The 16,312-nt window shown below is 48.4% G+C and overlaps 1 protein-coding gene across 1 annotated transcript in view; it reads right to left on the bottom strand.

Annotated features, from left to right (window-relative positions):
- Positions 1-7,541, bottom strand: part of Lims2 (LIM zinc finger domain containing 2) — a 40,027-nt gene extending 32,486 nt beyond the window's left edge. The window contains exon 1 of the mRNA XM_028867079.2: positions 7,232-7,541. The gene's annotated coding sequence lies outside the window, so the exon portion shown is untranslated. The remainder of the gene's footprint in view (positions 1-7,231) is intronic.
- Positions 7,542-16,312: the final 8,771 nt, after the last annotated feature.

Raw genomic sequence — 16,312 nt, 5'->3', positions numbered from 1 at the left:
TAAGGGACTCCACTAATCTGTGCAGTCCCCTATCGAGAGGGCAAGGTCCAGAACATCTTTCTTGCATGGGGAGCTGAATTGTCCTTAAGACCCGACACCAGCGCTTTCCTGAGAAACGTAATTTGTTTGTTTGTTTATTTTTGACAAGGTTCTGTGTAATCCGTGCTGTCTTCAAACTCCCTTTTGAGTAGCCAAGAACGACCTGAGCTCCTGATCCTCTTCCCCCTGCCTCCCTCTGCTGGGATCACAGAAACACTCAGTTTACACATCGCTGAGGATGGAACCCGGGGCTTTGCGCATACTAAGTCAGCACGCCAGCCAAACAGTATTTCTTATTAAAATCAAACCAAGACTCCCGGTTATAGTGAAACACTGCTGATAAATCAAGGAGGATTATCTGCCCTAAAATGATCTGATGATATGAAAGCATTTAGGAAATCATTTTCTCATTTGCTGAGAGAAACCTGTTCTCACGGAGCTGACATCATCGAAGAGGAGGGTCTACAGTTGTTGTTATTATTATTACTTTTTGGCACGTGTCTTGGTCCTTTCTGTCAAGCTGTGATTTGAGGGTTGGTTAAATACTAAGTGTGAAAGATTCCGCGGTCCCTCTGCCCATGTCAGGAGAAATGTCTCCACAATTGTCAACACAGAGGAACAGGCATGCGAGGCTGGGCAGAAGTCGCCAGCTGAGTGGTTTAACCAAGCATAGAGGTCTCGAGAGAACCAAAGAGAATGACAGGTCAAAGGCAGGGGCTGGGAAGATGGTTCCTGGAACAAGCATGAGGACTGGGGTTCAAATCCCCACCACGGAAGAAGTTGGAGTCCAACCCCAGTGGTGTTGAGGGCAGGGGCAGGAGAACCACTGGGTCTCACTGGCTGCCCCCGGAGCTCTGGGCTCCATGAGAGAGCCTCTATCAACGGAAAACAGTGGAGAATGACTCAGTAGGACGCTCAAAGTCTTCCTCTGGCCTCTATGCCTTCACCTGCCCACCACCTCCCACTTAGCTTGCTCATACACCACACACACTCACACAGGGACGTTGTATGACTTGTGTGATTGTGGGCATGTGGGGATCTGCCTATGGATCTGGGATCATTTGTTCACCTGCTACTCGAAGGACATTGCTCAGCCCCACTAGAGACGCAGAGCATCCAAACAAGACCAGCCCCTACCACGGGGACGCAGTGGACACTAGAGCATTCTGATTAGTGGCTACTGGGCACGTCCTGCAAGGAGTGTGTGCTGCCTTGAGCCAGGAGGCAAAGGGGTCAGGCATTGTGTCTTCTGCAACTGTTAGAATTTGCTGGGGATATGGATGTGGATGTGGCCCTTGCTAGGCATGACAGGTGCCAGTGGGGCACTTGTGTGGGTAAGTGTGGGAGGGGAGGTGGCTTCCTGGACAGTGGTGGGATGTAGTAGCTGGACAAGTGGGTGTGGGGACGTCTAGGCTGTGGGGATGTGGTTTGTGTTGGGAAGCAGGAGGGAGCAGGGGAGGGACTTAGAACTCTGCTACAGATGTGGGAAGCTTGATTCACGTACAAGTTCAACCTTAGCGTTCAGTGGGTCCCTGAGGATGTGGGTGTGAGTAGAGGGCCTTCCATGAGAAGGGAAGGAGCAGCAGAAGAGGTCCGGGATGAATAGGGCAGGCCTGGTAAGAAGGAGTGGCTGAGGAAACAGCTGGGTCAGTGAAGTTCTTTCCTTGTAATCGTGAGGCCAGAGTCCACTTTAAAAACAAACAAACAAACAAGCCAGGTCTGGTGGTATATGAGTTTGTAATCTGAACACAGGGGAAGCCTGGTGGCCTGCCAACCTAGCCTATTTGACGAGCTCTTGGGCAGTGCGAGATGTTGTCTTTGAACAACCAAGGCAGACAGCACCTTAGGAAGAACAGCAAAAGTTGACACTCTGGCCCCCACACATACAAGCACACACATGCACCTGCATCCACACAAACACAGACAAAGAAAGCAATTCAGGGACGCTAGGGAAGCCAGCAGAAGAGCTCTAAGAGCTTGGGAACAGTGGCCCCCATCTCCAAGGACAGGGAGGGATCTGGGATTGGTAAAAGAAGGCCCATGGAAGTGGGGGTTCCACACGCAGCCCTATCATAGAAGAAGAGGAACAGGCACCCTAGAGAGAGGCTGAGCCCAGGAGGCCGTAGAGGTGTTATAACTGCCCTTTTCAGGAAGAGGAGAAACACACAGATCTGTGAGGTCACCGGGTGCGGAATGGTGTTGCCTTGTGTTTGAGCTGAGGTTGGTAAGATGGAGGAACACTCAGACAGAGGCTTGAATCACGTACTGAGGGCTCTGACTTGGAGAGAGGAGCAGCAGGTGGGCTCTGAGAAGTCTGAGGTCAAGGACAGGACATAGATTGACACACAGTTTGCCCCAGAAGGAAATGGAGGTACAGAAGCTCGCCAGGAGCAGAGCTGGAGCTTAGAGCAGATGAGCCTCAGAGAAGACAGCAGATGCCCTGATTAACCCTCAGCAAGCATGTCCTCCCTCCAGGCCTGAGTCCCACACTCTTCAGGAACGGCCAAGAACTCAAGGATGAAGCAGGGTGTGGGGCTTCTTCTAGCCACCATGCCAGACCAATAAGATGAGGATGAAGAGATCTGAAGGCCTGAAAGTGCCTCAGATGGCTTCCTCCAGCCCCTATCTAGAACCAAAAACAAGTCCCACATGAAGAGGAGAATGAGGATCTTGCAGCCCTTCCAAAGTATGGTGATTAATCTTGTCAATGGGATAAGATTTTAGAATAACCATGCAAAAAAGTCTCTGGGCATATCTGGGGTTACCTAACTTGGGTTAACTGAGGGAGGAGACTCTGAATGTACCATTCCATGGTTGAGTTTCCAGACCCAACTAGAAGGAGACAATGATAGCCAGCATGATGGTACCAGCAGGTAAAAGGCACCAGACAAGCTGAGTTCTGTCCCCAGAGTCCACGTGGCAGAAGAACTAGCTCCCACCGGTTGTCCGGACCTCCACAAGGGAGTCACGGCCTGTGCACACCCAAACACGTGCACACACTATGATGGCTAACCGTGGTTGTCAACTTGGCCACGGAATCGACTGAAACCTAAGTCTCTGGACTCGGCTCTGGAGAATCTTCTTGACTAGATCATTTGAGGTGGGAAGGCTCACCCTTAATCTGGATTTATTGCTGAAGATCTGAAGACCCACCCTAAATCTGGGCCACACCTTCGGGTGCAGAACACATAAAAAGACTCGTGAGAAGGAATCCTGCATTTATTTTCCTTGTTTGCCCTCACGCTGGACGGCAAGTTCACCAGTCCTGTGTTGATGTATTCCTTTGCTGGCTTTAGGACCGACTTCTTCAGGACTCCGGCACAGCCTGGAGACCAGCTGAGACAGGCAGCCTCATGGACTGAACAACTACTGGGTTCTTGGCCTTTCTGTCAGGAGACAGCCATTGTTGGACTAGCCGAACAACAGTCTATGAACCACTCCAGTAAAAATCCTCTTAATATAGATTTGTTCTGTCCTGCTCTTCCAGAGAACTCTGACTAATACACACATACACACAAATAAATAAATGAAGTAACTTTTTATAATAATAATAATAAAAATAAAAAAAATAGCCGGGCGGTGGTGGCGCACGCCTTTAATCCCAGCACTCGGGAGGCAGAGCCAGGCGGATCTCTGTGAGTTTGAAGCCAGCCTGGGCTACCAAGTGAGTCCCAGGAAAGGCGCAAAGCTACACAGAGAAAACCTGTCTCGAAAAACAAAAAAATTAAAATAAAAAAATAAAAAATAATAATAATAGTAAGGTGGCTGAGTATAAGCTTTCATCTGCTTCCTGAATGTGGATCAAATGTAACCAGCAGCCACCTGCTGCTGATGCCGCCAGGCCTGTCCTGCCTTGATAGACTGTGTTTATTGGGACTCTGGGCCTAATAAATTTGTTTGACAGATATTTTGTCTCTACAATGAAACAAGTAACTTGTCCACATAACCACTGTGTGGCCCTGCAGAGGAGGCCGCGTGCCCTCCCCAGCAGACAGGAGGGTGTGGAGTGTAGTCATAGGCAGCCACAGGGGATGTACCAGCTCCCTGATGGCTGGTCTACCTACGCTCTCCCCTCCCTCTAGGCTATGACTGGCTTCTGTGAGCAGTCAGGAAGGGGGTAGGCAGTGAGGATAGAGGTAGGGGGGAGGAAATAACATTCCTACCTGGGAAGGACAATCTCATGTAACACTGGAAAGTGCTTAACCAACATCCATTAACCTGAAACACCTGCCACGCCAAAGCCATCCACTGGATAACATCTCGGTGTTTTTCTGACTATTTCAGTCAAATAATACCATCCGCTTGAGGGTGTTTTCTGTTGGGGCTGAGGAAATGAAATGTGGGGAGAGGGCTCAGAGGGAGAAATGGTCTAGGGAGCCTCTAAGGACCAGCTCAGAGACCACTTGGCTCTGGGGACCCCACCCTTCCTGACCGCATGCTTTCTGCTTCAACACAAGTCCATTTTTACTCCCGAGTCTTTACTTTCTCTGTCCATGGACATTCAGTTCTCTTTTGCCCCCGGGACGAATCTAGACACCTGGGCAGCTGGCCCATGGTACTGACACTCCCTTTATATTTCCTTCTCAGGACATCAGTGGGTAAAACTCTGAGCCACGGTGGAATAACCTAAATCTGTATGGCTGAGGCATGGCCACTCATATATCCCAGGATAAACCTTGTCTTTTATTCCTTTGAGTTCTATTACATTTCTTTATTTGTTTCTTTCTACAACAGTAGTCTACACAGTAAGGTCTAGGTGAGCTAAGGTTACACAGTAAGACCCTGTCCCCTCCACCCCCAAAAAGTGTTGGCACGCTTCCGAGTGGCCTCATCATCTTTCAGTCCTGTTCCAGCTGTTTTAACTGACAACTGACTTGGGAAATAAATCGATAGATTTTCAACGCGGCCCTCCAGTGATTTGCTTTGCTTTGATTTAGTTTCTCATGGTTTGAGGCGGGGCTGAGGGGTGCTTTAGAGATGTCCCATTTCAACTTCTCTAGAAGAACATGAGACACCTCATGGTTGAAGGACTGAAAGCTCCCCTAATCTCTTCATCTCTCCTAAATGAATCCAGTTTTAGTTACGTTGTTAACAGAAGGCCCTGCTCAGGTCTTCATCCTTGGAATAGTTTTGTAGTCAAATATTAACTGTTGAAAGCCAAAGGGTAGATTTGCGCATGACATAATGTTGTCTGGTAGTCTCCAAATTGACGCACTTGCTCCAGGAGGGAGTAGCTCATGAGCCTCAGGAGGTAAACAAGAATGTCACATGTCCGGGAGAACAAAAACTTGGGAGATTCTCTTAGCTCCCTCCCAGGGAAGAGAATTCTTGGATGGTCAGCTGTCTGCAGGCTTCCCAGATAGCCCTAGGACTGCAGCTGGGGTGGGCTTTGGGGTGATGTGTCTACTCTTGAGTCGTCCCTACTCTGTGTAAGTCACCTCAGGCATTTCTAACCCAATAAAAGTCATTGGTCCACCAAGGTAGACATTGGTCTAGTTGTTACTTTGGTCTATCATGAGTTCCCTTCCTTGGGTGACCAGTCGTTAAGTGTTGCATCTTTCCAGGGAATGTGTATTTACTGATGATGCTTGTACATCTCAAGGCAGTAGTCATAGCTGGGTGTCTTAATCACCCTCCACCTTATTGTTTCAGATAGGGTCTCTCACTGCTCTCGAACTCAACAAGTAGGCTAGACTGGCTGGCCAGTGAGTCCCAGGGATCTGCCTGCCTCTGCCTCCCAACTCTGAGATTACAAGCTATGTGTCACTACAGTTTTTTGGGGGGCGGGGGAGGTTGCTGTTGTTGTCTAAAATATAACAAAACAAGAGTTTTAGGATCAAACTCAGAACCTCATACTTGCAGGCCAAGCAAACTCTCTCCGCAGCCCAAGGAGGTTAGTTTAGTGAGGTTGGTGTGCTTATAAAGTAGACTTGGGATATTCACCATATTCTTAAAGGGGAATTGATGCAGTTTCATTATAGAATTTTTGTCAGTTCAGTTCATATCTCTGAGATACATGTTGGATGAAGCTTAATAAAACTGGTAGATAGATGTTCATGCCAAGCAGAATAGGCATTTTTTTCTTTATCATTTTAGTTACCACACAAAATAAGTTTAATTATGACATTTTTATACATATCATTGTACTTTGTTCAAATTTGTTTCCTACCACTCTTCCTTGCTCCCTCATGTGTGTGTGTGTGTGTGTGTGTGTGTGTGTGTGTGTGTGTGTGTGTGTGTACATATCCATACATGTGGAGGCCCAGAGGACAAGCTCTGGAGCCATCTGACTTTTTTTTTCTTTTTCTTTTTTTAGACCCAAGGGTCTTGATGCCCCTGCTGCCTTAGCATTGGAATTACACTGTGCCTCGGTTTTTCACAAGTCCTGGGGGTGAAACTTAGGCCCTCCTGCTTGCAAGGCAAGAACTTTATCAACTGAGCCATGTCCCCAATCCTCCTTGCTTCTTTAGAGTCTCGTTGTTCTCTGGTCTTAGGCTAAAGCTGGACCAAGGAGCCTCCCAAGTTCCCAAAACTCTGAGGAGGAAAACACCATTCCACCTGTGTGTCTGACCTGGGAGAGATCCATCCGACAAACGCAGTTACAAATGGCCCTTGATATTCAGGAGTCCCATGTCTCTGCATTTCAGACCATCTCAACCTTGGTCACCCAACCGGAAGCCACTCTGGGGCTGGGGATGTGGCTGAGTGGCAAAGCATTTGTCCAGCATACACAAGGCCCTGGGCTCCATCTCCAGCACAAAGGGATAAAACCAGAGCCCGCTGAGCACACAGACAAGAGTTTCCCTCTGCAGGGCCACAGCCACTCACTGTCTCTGAGACCATGTCACCTGCAAACCAAGACACATTTTGCTTCTTCTTTCCCATGGTGACAACCAATGCTGATGGGCAACCCTTCCATAAGAGCTTCCCCCAAACGCTTTCCCAAAATGGTCAGCAGCTGACCCTACCATGCCCCAAACCTAATGTGTCTCCAGGGGAGACTCAGTGTGCAGCCAAGGGGAACTACCACACTGACCAGCCCTAAGAGGGCAGGAGGCCCCGGAGCCGTTCCCTCTGCCCTCCCCTAGCAGCGTGAACACAAGCACTTAGGGCATAAAGGGTGGCAAGGGAACTTGGGGTTGGGGCAGAAGACCAGAGCTGGCACCCCCACATCACAGGTTCATTTCTTTACCTTGGTGGCTGAGCCGATGCTCTGTCTCCCTGATAGCTGCCAGCAGCTCCTCTGGGGGCAGCAGTAGCTGCCCAGCCTGTTTGGCACAGCCACTCGGAGAAAGACTGGACGGCAACCAAAGTGTCCCACTGCTGCAGCTCCCAGGAGCTCTCGTCTCACCTCTGCCTAGGCAGGAGACTTGGCCTGAGGTCCAAGCCTAGAAGGTGTGGCCGGAAGCACTTTGGGGTCAGCTAAGGACAAGCTAGGACAGGAGAAGTTTAGGAAGGAAAAGCCTGCCTCCCTGGAGATCCAGGATGGCAGGACAAAAGTAGTAAGAGCCGCCCTCGGGTTTCAGAGGGGCTGGCAAAGACAGCTATCAACGTGAATTCTTCCTGGGGTAAAGAGGTCATGAGCCCTTGGTAAGGTCAATGTTCACAGGGCAGATGGCCAAGAAAACAGAACCCTTGGTGCCTAGGGAGATGACCATATGCCCTCAACCTCATTTACCAAGGTTGCTAAATGCCTTTTTTTTTTAAACAAGATGCCTCCTGATAAGTTTTGCTTGCCTTGAAAGGAGGACCATTTATTTTATCTTAATTATTTTCTTTTATACTTTTCTGCTATGAAACTCTTACTGCATTGGAAAATGTGCATGGATAGGAAGAAGAAAAGTCACCTCCGGACTTGGTGTTCACTGGCTCATGTTGTTTACTGGTTTTTGTTTTAAATATTTATTTTTATTTTTACGTGTATGAGTGCTTTGCCTGCTTGCACATCTGTGCACTATGTGTGTGTGCCTGGTGTCCTTGGATGCCAGAACAGGGACCAGATTCTCCAGAACTGGAGTGACGGATGGTTGTGAAACACCATGTGGGTGCAGGGAACTGAACTCAGGTCCCCTGCAACAGCAGCAATTGCTCTTAATCACTGAGCCACCTCTTCAGCCCCTTTGGTTTTGTTTATTTGGAACAGAGTCTCCTTTAGCCCAGGCTGGTCTTGAACTCACTATGTAGCCAAGGATGACCCTGACTTTCTCCTGCCTCCGTCTCCTTAGTGTTGACATTACAGCTGTGCACCGCCATCCTTCTCTGGGGATGGCACCTAGGCATGATTCATGGTGGGCAGCCACTCTACCAGCTGTGCCACACTATACCAGCCTACGAGATAGTTTCGTGTTTGCAATGTCACAGTCTCTTCGTGGCAATGACAGACTTTGTCACCCTCTTGGTTCTGATCTTGGTTTCCCTGATCCTACAGCCCCTTTCACATGGTGCTGACAGATCCAACTCCCAGGATCTCCTGGGAAGAGATTCCAGGAGTCACATGCACTGTGTTAGGTCTCAAAGAAACCCGGGATAAATGGCTAAGTTGCCTATTAACGTCTCAAATCAGCTGGCTCTCAGTGAGTACCTATCACAGAGTCCTGGCTCCTCAGCACCTCTCACCCTTGTCCCCTACCCTAAACCTCGGCAGTCCCCCTTCCCCCAGAGCTTTGCTTCCCAGCCCCCAGCCCGATTCCTATATAACTCAACCATTCGGCGTTGGTTCCCATGAGCTCTCTTGGCTCTTGGCTCAGCTCTTGGCCTCTTGGTTCTTTTTCACGCCTCCCTTCTCTTCTCTCACTCTCCCTGTCTCTCCTCTGCTGGCCTGTTTCAGTCTGAACTCTTCCAGATGCCTCTGGCCATGCCTTCCCTCATATCTACAGTAAAACCCTTCCCCTCAACCATACCTAAGAGCAGCCATGTCCTCATTTTCATCACGCTATGCATACAATTTCTATATCCAGCATTTATGAGCACAATCAATTGATGGAATTTTTGTGTGTGTGTGTGTGTGTGTGCTTTGAGATGGTGTCTTGTGTATCCCCAGCTGGCCTCTGACTCCCTAAATAGTCAAGGATGACCTTGAACTTCTCATGCCCCTCCCTTCACCTCTTGAGTGCTAAGATTACAGGGGTGTGCCACCGAGCCATGTTTATACAGTGCTGAGGATCATCCAGGGTTTTGGGCATATGAGGCGGGCTCTACCAGCTGAGCCACGGCCCCAGGCCCTGGATGGTGGTTTTCATTTGAATCTTACACCCCTTCAGAGTGGGACTCTTCACGGTCAAACAGTGCAGAACCCAGCAAAGGGCTGGGTAGAGATGAGGCAAGCTCAGGATAATTATCAAGAGAGAGAGGTGCTACTGTGTGGCCATGCTGTTTGAAACAACCGGCCAGTGAGTTATAAATAAGTTGGGGGCCGGCACGCAAACTTCCTATCCTTTCGCTGGCTCCACTCTCTAGACCAAGAACAGGGCTCCATTCAGAAAAGCTGCCCAGTAAATATTTGTCCAAAGCAAGTTGTTTTAAACGTTTTGGAAAGTTTCCTGTTCCTGTGCTGGTCACCTATGTTGACGGTGCACACCACACACTGAGAAATTCAAATGTCATTCTCGGTAACACTTCCACCCCTGAATTGAATTTGTGTGCGTGGGGAAGACTTTAGTAAGTCCCGACGTCTAGGTCCTTTTAAAGGCAATTTGTATTTGCTGCTTTATTTTTTATTTTATGTGTTTGCGTGTGTCTGGGTATATATACACACACACCGTGTAGGAGCCTTTGGAGTTCAGAAGTGTCTAACTCCCTGGAACTAGAGCTACAGATGGAAACTGGAGTTTGAGACAAGCTCTCCTCTAGCCCAGGCTGACCTGAGATTCACAGTTTATCTCAGGTTGGCCACAATCTCAAGTAACCTACTGTTTCAGCCTCTCTGATGCCGAAATGTCAGGAGTGAACCATCATTGCCCAGCGGGACATTTTAGCTACCGTAACAACTCTAAAAACCTGATCTCCATGGCAACAGGTGGCAGGGATTGGCTTTGTCGTTTATTTATTTGGTTAGCGATTTGATTAACTCAGTTTATGGAGGTTGTTTCTTCTAAAGAGGACGGCCTCTGAAGCCCATGTTGAGTTCATCTTTTAGCCTGGCTGCAGAGAGTTTCCTCAAAGTCAGTTTAAGCTATTTATTGGTCAAAAGTTGTACGTAAGACCTCTTGGAGAGTTTGGGCAGTTTTGTGTGTGCGTGTGTGGTCCGCAGAGCACAACCTCTGCTCTTGTTCCTCAGGAGCTGTCTACCTCTATTTTTGTTACTGTTGCTGTTTTGGGTTTTGTTTTGAGGAAGAGTCTCTCGCTGGCCTGGATCACACCCAGTACTCCAGACTGGCTGGCCAGCAAGCCCCAGGGATCTGCCTGTGCCTGTCCCTTTGGTACCGGGGTTACAGTTGCCCATCACCATACCCAGCTTTTGTTTGTTTGTTTGTTTGTTTTTTCTCTCATGGGTATTGGGGATCAAACTCGGGTCTTCATGATTACAAGGTAAGCATTCTACTGACCAAGCCATCTCCGGAGCCCCCAAAGGAAGGGTTTTTGGTGGTGTTTGTGTTTTGTTGTGTGTATGGTGCATGAGGATTTTTTTAATTGGTTTTGTTTTTTACCCTTTGCTACTGATGCACCTGTGAAGCTCAAATGCTGCTACCATGGTTGTTTTGTTCTATTTTTGTTGTTTTCCTATTGTTCAACCACCACCAAATACCAGACTTCCTCATTCTGATCACTTCTCAGAATGTGGCCTTCCACACGCACATGGTCTTCCAGTCCCCTAGGGATACGTGTGACTTGTTTTAAAGTCTGGTTTCCTTAAAGATCTTTGGCTTTGGAGTAGCTTATTGTTCAGGGGATGTTGGGTCAGAGATTGTGGGTCTCTGGGTATTATGGTTAATCTTGGTTGTCAACTTGACTAAATCTGGAGTCAACTAAAAGGAAAGCTGCTGGACACTCCTGTGAGGGATTTCTCTTGATCAGATTGTTTGAGGTGGGGAGGCCCACCCACATGTGGGTGGCACCTTCTGGTGGCAGTCCCAGGTAACAGGACATGGCAGAAGGAAACTCTGGTTTTGCTCGCTTGCCCCGACCCTCCTGTAAGCTCATCTACCCTGCTGTGATAGATTTCTTCACTGATACTAGAACAACTTCCTTGGGCTTTGGTGTAGACTGGAGACCAGCAGCTCCCAGGAAACCTCCTCCAGGTCTTCAGCACAAGATTGGGACTGCTGACGCCCCTGCTTGGGGACTGAGCAACTTGCTGGACCTTTAGTCTCTCTGTTCAACAGCCATTGTTGGGCTCCCCAGATCCACCATGTATGTAATTTAACAATACCCCATTTAAGGTGCAGTCATCCTTCTACCGGTCTATTCCTTTTTAAATCTTTTGTTTGTTTTTATTTCATGTGCATTGGTGTTTTGCCCACGTGTATGTCTGTGTGAGCATGTTGGATCCTTTGGAACTGGAGTTACAGACAGTTGTTAGCTGCCGTATGGGTGTTGGGAACTGAACCTGAGTTCTCTGGAAGAGAAGCCAGTGCTCTTAACTGCTGAACCATCTCTGACTAGTACGGATTGTCGCACCACAAACTGGTTTTAAAGAAACAGAATTGTAAGGATGAATTTCTCTAGTTGACTTGGTACTGTCTGGAACTAGCTCTCCAATTCAGTAACACCTGGTTACTAAAGACTCTCCCGGTGACACAGAGTACTGAAAGCACATGGTGTGAACTCCTTAAAGAACTATGAAAGACAAATGTATTTGGCAGTCCTGTTCACCTCTTGTGGGGAATGAAGAATTTGGTGACTGTATATAAAAGTTTGGGAAGTAAACACTGACGCTGACGAGTTACTTCCAGCGTCTCTGGATAAAGTGCAAAGGGGAAAGAGCAAGTTCAGGGATAAAAATTTAATTTTTGTTTATTGATTCGATGTGTCTTTTACGTCATCTATCTTGATCCCATTCATTTCCCCGTTCCTTCACATCCACCCTCCACCCCTGCACCCCCCCCCAATAAAACAAAATTTAAAAGAAACAAAAATAAGGGGGGAAAAACTTAAAATGTCATCATGGAAGCTGCCGGTGACACGGTGGGTCATGTCATGAACCCCTCTGTCCATGTATCTTTAATGCAAGTGTTCAGTGCAGAGTCATTGGTCTGGTTCAAGGCCTCTGGTTTCTACTGCCTTCTCGATGGTGGGCCTTGCTAGGACTCCTCCTGCATACTCCATTGTTGCCCTGTGTTGTGGAGATCCTGCAGCTTTGGCTCTGCAGGTCAGGTCCCTTCACATGCTCCAGCAGATCATAGATGGGGTGGATGATGGAGTGGGCCAAGCCATATCCTTGGGTCTGGGCCTGGGCAGATGTAGGGTTGGTCTGCCAGACATGAAATGGGGACAGCTCCCCCATGCTTACAACTTAGGGAATGGCTCACCCGCACCTGTCTTGTGTGGAATGATGCCCTCCCCCCCCCCTGGCTCATCAATGCCTGAGGCAAGTGGGAGAGCTGGCCCTGTGGTCATAAGAGTGGGAGATCCATCCTTGACCCCCACCAGTTGCAACACTAGGGAGAACAGGGCTTGCACCTCACCAGGGCAGCACAATAGAGTCAATCTTGTTGGCACAGGTATGGGTGAGCCAGGCCCGAAATTGTGAGCATAGGAGAGCTATCCCCACTAACCATTTGTCTTGTGGCGGGATGAGTCGGGGAGAGTTGTCCTCTCCCCACACACACCCATCAACGCCTGGGACAGGTGGGAAAGCTGGCCCTGTGGTCCTGAGAGCGAGAGAGCGGGCTGGAGAGATGGCTCATTCCCAGCAACCCACATGGTGAGTCACAACCATCTGTAATGATGAGATCTGGTGACCTCTTCTGGCCTGCAGGCAGAACACTGTATATGTAATAAATAAATCTTTTTAAAAAAAAAAGGAGTTGGGCGGTGGTGGCGCACACCTTTAATCCCAGCATTCGGGAGGCAGAGCCAGGTGGATCTCTGTGAGTTCGAGGCCAGCCTGGACTACAGAGCGAGATCCAGGACAGGCACTAAAACTACACAGAGAAACCCTGCCTCGGGGGAAAAAAAGTAAGAGAGCTAACCCTGTTAGGGATAAAAAAAATTAACAGGCCCTAACTAAGGGTGTCTAAGTGTACCCTGGGAAAGGATCTTCCCAATTCCAGCAGCCATAGCACTCAAGTTGCCAAAAAAAATCAAACTGAAACCCTCACTATACAACTGACCGACTTAAAGCTGAAGCCAGCCCTGGAGGGTGTCGGCAGTTAAACTGAGGCCACTGGTTGGAAAAGAGCGCGGCCTCTAACTCGTGTGGGAGGAGAGCGCTGAAGAGACAGAAGCTCTTGAACTCTCACATTCTGGTGGGGTTGCTTTGGTTGAGGAAATAGTCTTGATGTAGAAGAAATGTGATAGTTGATTAACGGGCTGGTCGATGTAAAAACTACAGCTGGCACCCTAAAGAGAACAAGAGAGAGTTCATTCTGGTGCCATTTTGAGTGACTGTGGCCTGAGAACGCAGATTCGTGTTACACCACACTCCATGTTCCAGCGTGGAAGCAGTTTCACAGGTTTTTGTTCATTTGCTTGTTTGTTTTATAGTTTTACAGGACAAAGAAAATCAACTTCAAAATACATTGGTGGGTCCACCAGAGGGATGGGCACAAAAAGATGGGGCCAACTAGAGACCCAAGACGCCATCTGATGAATTCTTAGCTCTTGGGTTGGTGGAGGCCAGTGTTCCGCTAAGTTAACAGATTCTAAGAGGGTTTCGTTTATTATCACATGGTGTAGTTCAGATACACAGTGAGGCAAGGAATGGCTGTCTGAGAAAGCTAACACAAGTCCAAGATGAAGTAATTAGCCTCTGAACCTAGAAAATTCCAGTATCTCCACAGTACTGGAATCCAATTTGTCCATCAGCCTCTGCAGACACAATGCCTTCCAGGAGATTTTTTGTGTGTGTGTGTGGTGTTTGTTGTTTTTAGTTGTTTGTTTGTTTGTTTTCTCACAGACACAGCCTCTTCTCAGAAACGCTCTCATTCACAGGCTGTAGCCAAAGGGACTTGAATGGCTGGAAAATTGGTAATAAAGACATTTGGGGAAGAAGTTTTTAGATGGATCTCTCCAAATCGACAAAGGATGTGAGGATACTTATGTTCAGCGAGAGGTGACTTCTACAGAGGATCAGGGATCAAGTAGATAGGATGACCTGTTTTGTGAAGAGTCAGCTTCCTAGTCGCTTTTCTACTACCGTGACAAAACACCATGACCAAGGCAACTTACAAAAGAAGGAATTTAATTGGGGTTTGCTTGCAGTTCCAGAGGGTGAGTCCATGACCGCCGTGGTGGGAACAAGGCAGCAGGCAGGCATGGTGCTGGAGCAGTGGTTCAGATCTTAGATCTGACCCCCAAGCAGGATGCAAGGAGAGCTAACTTGAATGGTGGGGGTGTTTGAACCCCCGAACATACCTCCTCCAACAAGGGTACATCTCCTAACCCTTATCAAACAGTTCCACCAACTGGAGACCAAGCATTCAAACTTGAGCTTTTTTTTTTTTATTTTATTTTTTTGGTTTTTCGAAACAGGGTTTCTCTGGGTAGCTTTGTGCCTTTCCTGGAACTTACTTGGTAGCCCAGGCTGGCCTCGAACTCACAGAGATCCACCTGGCTCTGCCTCCCGAGTACTGGGATTAAAGGCATGCGCCACCACCGCCTGGCAAAAGGGTAGCGTTACATATGAGCTTATTAGGGCCATTCTCAGTCAAACCACCAGAGCTTCTTTCTCAGGCCGTCCGTGTTATTGCCCAGCGGGTTCATGAACAAAATGGTTATGGTGGCAGAGGTGGAGGCTATGCGTGTGCCCAACAACATGAACTTCCACTCACAAGGCCGACCTGGATCTAGCTACTGCTGAACGGCAGATCTGCCAGCAGCAGAGAGCAACAGTGAACCCTCTGTTTGGCACTGGGGACAGACGGAAGGGTGTAGGTAGACAGGGAAAGCAAGAACAGACTCCGTAAGGCAGCAGCATCTTTTCCCAGAAGCCATTTCAAGAAGAGAGACAGTAGAAGGCCCAAGGCAGATAGTAGAAACATAAGTGAAATATTTTATGAAACTTAAAAACCATTTTGTGTGACTTGGAATCATGATGCCTATAAGGTAGGAGCTTGTCACCAGCAAGCTCTGATGTGTTAATGGACTGGCCACATGCAGCTCAGATACAGCCAAGCCCAAGACAGGCCTCGATATACTAATGAACTAACCCCAAGGTCGCCCTGATAGGTTGGTGAACCAGCCCCAAGTTGTGAACCCTGATAGGGCAAAGCCACCGCCCAATGAAATGATACAAGCATGGAAGCTTTGGGAATGGTCTCAAGGATCCCAATGCCCTGCTCCCAGGACAACGCCTTCCCAAAACTGTGTTGATACCCACCAGCAAGAGGACTTGAGGTTGGCCTCTGTGTGTGGTGGCCCTGGCTTCAGTGACCGTTGAATTCCCACCGTCGCTGGGCTCACACACACTCACTTGCCAGCATGAGCAGCTGGCCAACATTCTCAAGGACTTCCTGGACCACTCCCAGTGCCATCCCTCCAGCCTGCCAGAATTGAAGGACTTCTCCGCGGATATGGGTTGGGTCTGCACGCTTCCGAAGTGTCCTCACCAGAGAAGATTACCCAGCAGAACCATGCAGCAGCACTTTCTGCACACAAAAACTGTCCCCGTTGGGTGTGATGTCGGTTTAACTTTCATATATATATATGTTAAAGTATTATATTTTACATATGATAGTGTAAGGAATGTTTGCCTGAATAACCTGAGCATATTCAAAAGACAAATCTCATGTGGATATCCTAATTGCTGAGTGCCTCAGCCCATGCTCTCTGCAGCAGGTGTCTTAACAGGATCAACATACAACAGAGGAGGATCAAGATACACAGGCGCCCTATAAAACAGCCAATCCCAAGTCCTGTCCGCCAACTCCCCGCTCTGGAACCCTCCCGTCCCACAGGGAGCTGTTTGCTTGCTTCAGTAGAACCTGTAGCTTTCACTTGTGCTGTGTCTCAGTATTCTCTTTCCTAGAAATTCAATTCTTGGGTCCAAAAAGTCAGTGATCCCCAGATGAACACCAGCACTCCAGTTACAGACCATTCCCTAGGGTGGACCAGCCAGTGACCTGATGGCAAGCAGACCACATTTGCCCCATCCTGGAATGGTATCACTTTGCCC

Source organism: Peromyscus leucopus, chromosome 19, assembly GCF_004664715.2.
Source record: "Peromyscus leucopus breed LL Stock chromosome 19, UCI_PerLeu_2.1, whole genome shotgun sequence".
NCBI classification, from domain to species: domain Eukaryota; kingdom Metazoa; phylum Chordata; class Mammalia; order Rodentia; family Cricetidae; genus Peromyscus; species Peromyscus leucopus.
The sequence above is the reverse complement of the archived record's forward strand: the minus strand, read 5'-3'. Positions and strand labels throughout refer to the sequence as shown.